The 6,290-nt window shown below is 37.9% G+C and overlaps 1 protein-coding gene across 3 annotated transcripts in view; it reads right to left on the minus strand.

The window, feature by feature from the left end:
- Positions 1–6,290, minus strand: part of PARP8 (poly(ADP-ribose) polymerase family member 8) — a 196,041-nt gene that overhangs the window by 170,100 nt on the left and 19,651 nt on the right. The gene's annotated exons all lie outside the window — the stretch shown is intronic.

Genomic DNA, 6,290 nt, shown 5'->3' on the forward strand with positions numbered 1-6,290 from the left:
ATACAATAAAAAACCAATTTTATTTGAAAAACAGTAGCTGTATTTGCGTGTCTGTATATTTGTATATAGGCTTCCCTGGTGGCTCAATAGTAAGGAATCCACGTGTCAAGGCAGGAAATACAGGTTTAATCACTGAGTTAGAAAGATCCCCCGGAGAAGGATATTGCAACCCACTCCAGTATTCTTGCTTGGCAAATCCCATGGTGTATCCATGGAGCCTGGAGGGATACAGGAGCCTGGAGGGCTACAGTCCATGGGGTTGAAAAAGATTGCCACATGACTGAGCAACCAAACAACAGCAGCAGCAGCAAGACGGAAGGGAAGGAGGTACAGTAAAAACATGGGCTTTACAACAGCAGAGGGTTTTGCAGAGTATGGCAAAGAATGCACTGAGGATCTCTCCTCCCCACTTCACATCTCTTCACAGTGACCATTCCAACTTCCTTAATCCCTCCATTCCTCTACCTTCCTTAAAAAAGAAATGGAAATCATCAAGTGGGAATCTTTGTTATCTTACTGCCATCTCACATAACTCACAGGTCCTATCTCCTAATTGTAAAGCAAAACGGTCTAAGCCTAAGAGCAGCTTTCTTGAGAGGGTTGCAGGGAGATGACCTCAGGGAAGGCTCAACCTCCAGCTAAGGATAGAAACTGACAAGCCTCACTGTGTTAGCAGCCAGAATGGTAGACAGTGTTTCCAAAACGAGTTTCCAAGAGATCCAAAACGAGTTCCAAGAGAAAATACCTGCAATAATCCAGGTACATGGTGAGACATATGCCTCATTTAGGAATTATCAAGATCTATGAATTTCAAGAGACCACTGTACCAAGTAAGGTAGGTAGGGGAATGACTTAATCTCTAGGAACCTCACCAAATGTTCAGAAATTGTAAACTTTCCCAGGACAGAGAAATACAGCAGGCTTAATACTGCTGACATTCTTCTTGCCCCCTCTCACTATAACCCTTATAGCTGGGCAGGTCTACATGACTGATGTGAGCCTGTGATACAGCAGACGAAGTGCTGTGTGTCACGCCTGGTCTAGGGCAACGAGAGGTCCATGTAGAATTCTCCAGCTTCTTTCTTTCCCTGAAATAGAAACTGAGCAAGGTGTGTTTCCAGATAATACACAGGCAAGATAGAGGCTCTTCAATCCTATTCCTTGAGTGACTGTATGGAGCTCCTACCATCTAAAGGTGGAGGTAGACAGTAAGACCAGAATAAACCTTAGCAGAATGAAGTGGTTCAAATTTCAGTTATTTGGTTACACCAGCATAGCTAGCCTAAACTTACTGACCGTGCTCATGCTGGCCAAGAAAACCAAAAGCTGTGATAGATGGTAAGAGTGAATGGGGTGGAAAAAAGGACAGAGTAGCCAATTTAAAGGTTCAGGTCCCCCAGCTCCCTAGAAAAATCACAACTCTGCTAACTGGTGGACTAGTCTCTTCCTCAGAAGGCCAGAGGGTCAAACAGCAGCTTAACAATCCCCAGGAAAAAATGGAGCACCCCCTGAAAAACTCAGCAGGAAACAGTCTTCATATGTAAACATCTTGCCACATCGCACCCCATTCCTTCGGCACAAACAAGGAAGTCATTCTGAATGATGAAATTTGTCCAAGATCACCAAAGCAATCATTTTCTTGTTTGAGTGCCTTGAGCCACAGCTCAACCAATAATATATCAAGACATTCTTAATTTTCTGAACTGACAAAGCTATATAATAAAAGGAATAAAATAACCTAACAACTCATCATACATAAGTGGTTTTCTTTCAGTAAAGAATTTAAATGCTACTTGAAGAGTCAAGCTAGAATTAACTTCTAGGCATTATATAAATATTAATTCAGGACTTTCATAATTACAATTTAATAAGAGATGAGAATTGAGTTTTAATTTCCATCATTATTAGTTTTAAAGTATTAATAAATATTTAAGCCATACATGTGAGTTTGAAATCACATCAATAATATAAAATCAACTGAACTGTAGAATATTATCTAAAAGAATAAAATATTTACCAATCATCATTGCCACCCTCTGCACTGGAAAGCCCTGGTTCGTTATGACATACTCTGACCTGTTTCCCAATGAGTGTTTCCTGTGAAGTCTCTTCTTCTGCAATGCCTGCTCACCAGGGATCTTTGAGGTTTGTTGCAAAACTACAGTTAGTGACTCCAGAAGCCTGCCCCAAGCACACTCAAACCAAGCAGAGTCTTTTGTTTGTAAGAGTTGTGTGTGAGAATGAACTACTCTCACATAGCATAGTACATCTATTTGTGGAAGATAAATCCAATTGTTCTGTAGCTTTTCCAAGGCCAAACAGGAAAATACATCACAAAATGAAAAAACTCTCTCTGGTGAACTTTGTGGTTGTCACACCAACAACATCTATTTGTTTTCTTTTTTTTCCAGAAATGTTCCTACTGTCCATGACTGTATTGTATCTTTCTCAGGGTAGCTAATTTGAGGACAGCTAATTTGATACCCAACTCTAGCACTGAGACATGGAATGCAGGCCCCAAATAATCAGCGTCTGAAAGCATCTCCCCTGTTTGATACAGGAAAGGAAAAACCACTGGAGTGGTCTGCAGCTGTCTTGCAATCCCTGAAGAAAGAGACACATACCAGCTGACATGGAAGACAAGAGTCAATTTTGGGAAAAAACCCAAGTAGTTGAAGACATTGATCAACTCTGATAAATCAACCCATAAACTCAATTTTTCACTGATTCCAGAGTGAAATAACGAAGAAAAATCTTTTATTTCAGCCAACTGAGTTGAATATTCCATTATTAGCAAATGAAGGCATCTTGACAGATACAAATGTCAAGACACACAGCTTGTGTGTGTTCCATGCTCTGAGAATGATCTGCACATTCCAGAAATCCTGGCGTGCTTATCCCTATTCTCTAATCAAATAACACTTTATGTGCAAAAAAAAGAAATGTCATAAAATCTGAATTTTCTGTAAAGGAGCCTATAGTCTAGGTTTATCTTATAGGTTATAAGCGGGACAGCAGAAGCCACAGAGATGTTGAATGATTTGATCTTCATGGGAATGGAGCTGCAGCAGAACCACAGGACCCCTGAGTGCCCTGCAAGCACACCACCCACAGAGAGACTTCACCCACCTCCTGCTTCTGGGAAAGGAACAGGAGGCAGAAATAGAAAAATATGTCATTTGTTACATTTACTAAACTCCTTGCTTTCAAAGTAGCCAAAGTGAAAAAACCATTTTTAAAAACCCAAGCTATAAATATGGAAGTCAAGTGAGTCCTGGAAATCACTCCTGACACTGGCTCCAAATAACATTAGGTTAGCCCCAAAATATCCTTATAAGGTTTCTGATAGGCTCATGTAATTGAAGCAGAAGTTGGATGCTGGTGCTCTGTCAAGACTACATTTAGGCATTTTATCATTTTTATAACATTACGTAAGATGAAGAGAAATAGAATATATGAATATATATAAAACTTTAGTTGTCACTTATCGTTATTCTTCATCCAGTATTTTTTCATCCCAGCCCAGGACATCGTCACAGCTCCGTTATTTGGCAGTGACAAAGGCTACTGATTCCAGCACTATTTTCCTTCTCCAAAAACACAAACCTAAATTGAGAAATAATCAAGGAGAGAAATTCCCTTCTCTTCTCTACTCATTCAGGAAGAAGAGTCTTTATTTCTTTTCAAACCCAAAGGAGAGAACCAGGCACATATTACAAATTTATCTACTTTCTCTTGCTCAGACTGAAATGAACAACTAACACTTTCAGGCTGGTAGTCAAAATTGTTCACTCATTATTCAGTGAACTTCAAGAACCAATTAGCTATAAAAGTCATCTAAGCTAGGAAACCTTCACCAGCCGTTTTGGAAAATAGTGTGCATTCTTCTACTAAAATAAACTACAAATGTTTATTGGAAATGTCTAAATTTTTGTCTTCAATAATTAGCATATAATTTTAATTCAAACTGTAGATTAATTTATGCTTCTTTAATGCTAATTAAAGAACATGAATATTAGAGACTTTCTTTTTTTAAATTCTACTTAGCAATATTTTCACAAATACGAATATGTGGTTAACATTCTTCTCCATGTGCCATCTAAATATGACCTATATATTTTAACGGAAAAGGTATTATATGAGGGGTCTATTTTGATTTACTATTATAATTTGTGTTTTTCTGTAAGAAAAAGGCAACCATAGAGCAATGATTATAATATACAAAAATGTGTATGTTGTGCCTCTCTTACAGTAGAAGGTAGAGCAGTTCTAAATTCAGAAAAGTGAATTTACAAAGTAAAAATATGTATCAGTGAAGTTAGTCAAAGATTAATTATTGCTGAGACTGGCAATGTTATGTCCCTGCACAATTACTCATATTAGAATGGAAATGTTTAAAATAAACTATGAACACAATACGTACGTAATGAGGGCAGAAGCAACCCTCATCATTCATCTTTATATTCCTAGTTAGAGCACCTTGCTATAGTGTCTTCATTGTAATTGATATTCAACAAATATTTGCAAAATGAATGAATAAGGAATGAATGATGAGAAAAATAATACATAGCTCCTCTGCCTCCTGGGGTTCAATACACTACTTTCTTTTAAATTTAATTAATCCTCAATGTCCTTGTAAAATAGCCAAAGGGGAAGTGTACTTGCATTACATCTGAAATTGATGAAATCTATGAGGAGGGTTAAACCTCTTCCTCAAAGTAAATAAAGCATTCACACTCTGTATAGCACCAGGGTATTTAAATCATTTCCTAGGTAGAAGGCTTTCAATTTGATTCCCTGCAGCATAAACCACAGGAATTCTCCTCAATCTCTTCAAAATAAACCCCTGGGATCCCTGAGCTCTGCTGCTAATCCATCCTCTCTACTATTCATTCTCTTGCTTTTAAAGTTCCTTTTCACTCCCTCCCCCTCCAAATCCATAAAATTTCCAGGTCAACCCTAATTTGAAGCATTTCATCCTGCCGTCACCAAATGTACTCTCACTTACGTTTCGACATTCAGAAAGAAAAAAAAGTCATCATACTCATATGAGATCAAGAAAAATAGTTTACCAACATTTGAAAGTAATATTACTGCTCTCTGTTCACCTCTGCTGATCCACAGCTAAGCAAGTAGTAGGATATAAATATAACTTATCTTCACTATTCATGAGGATACTACTCATGAATTAAAAGTCTGACACAACATTTACGTGACCTCATTTTGAAAATTTAAAATAGCATAAGGCCTCTAGGCTTAATTTTATCACAGAAAGATTAAAGACACACAAGCAAGCAGAGATTGTCTGCTGTGGGACACTGGCAAGTTCTCTTAACTTAAAACATCTGATATTAAAAATGCCAAACTTCTACGTGTCTGCAGTAATAAGGTGATTATCACACTGAATACCATTTTTAACACATGGACTGAAAATGTTAAGTGACTACAAATAAGCCCAAATGATTTTATCAAAATTTACCTTCGCAAAATGTTACTTTCAAATTCTTGGTAGAAAAACGTCTTATTCACATTAAAATACAATGAACAAATTATAAGGAAAGGAAGTAGCCATCAAATGTTATTCCCTATACCACCTCCCCTTGTTATGCATTCAATTATGCTTAGTTCAGACCTGGATTTCTCCATTCAGGAGAAGTACAGAATATACTGTTACTTGGGAAAACAAATTTCTAATGGCACAGTCTAACTCAAACAACAAAATTCCAACCATCTATCCCTACACTGCCATCTGTCAACATGACAATGATAATAGGTGCAACATTTACACTGCTTTGTATTGTTGTTGCGCAGTCACTAAGTCGTGTCCAACTCTTTGAGACCCCATGGACTGCAGCACGCCAGGCTCCTCTGTCCTCCACTACCACCCGGAGTTTGCTCAAATTCATGTCCACTGAGTCGGTGATGCTATCTAACCAACTCATCCTCTGCTTTGTAGCAAAAGCTGTAAGTGTGAGCAACGAAACAGTGGTAACCATGAAATTCAACACAGAAGAAAACAAAACATACAAAACCATTTTAAACTATCAAAAAATATGTCATAAAATTTGTCCTTATGTTCCCTCTGGTCCCTGAACGAAGTCTGTGCCATTTTAGACGGGATTCTAACAAGCGTGGTTATTTGGTTTCCAATCACATCATATTCAAAAAGAAGAAACTGAAAAAGAAGAATGGGGTGTGGGAAGACAGAACACAGAAAGTGGGAGATTCAGGATTTGAATGTTCCTCAACCAGGTCACAGTATCTACAGGAATAGCTCCCCCTTAATAATC

This window comes from Bos javanicus, chromosome 20 (genome assembly GCF_032452875.1).
Source record: "Bos javanicus breed banteng chromosome 20, ARS-OSU_banteng_1.0, whole genome shotgun sequence".
NCBI classification, from domain to species: Eukaryota; Metazoa; Chordata; class Mammalia; order Artiodactyla; family Bovidae; genus Bos; species Bos javanicus.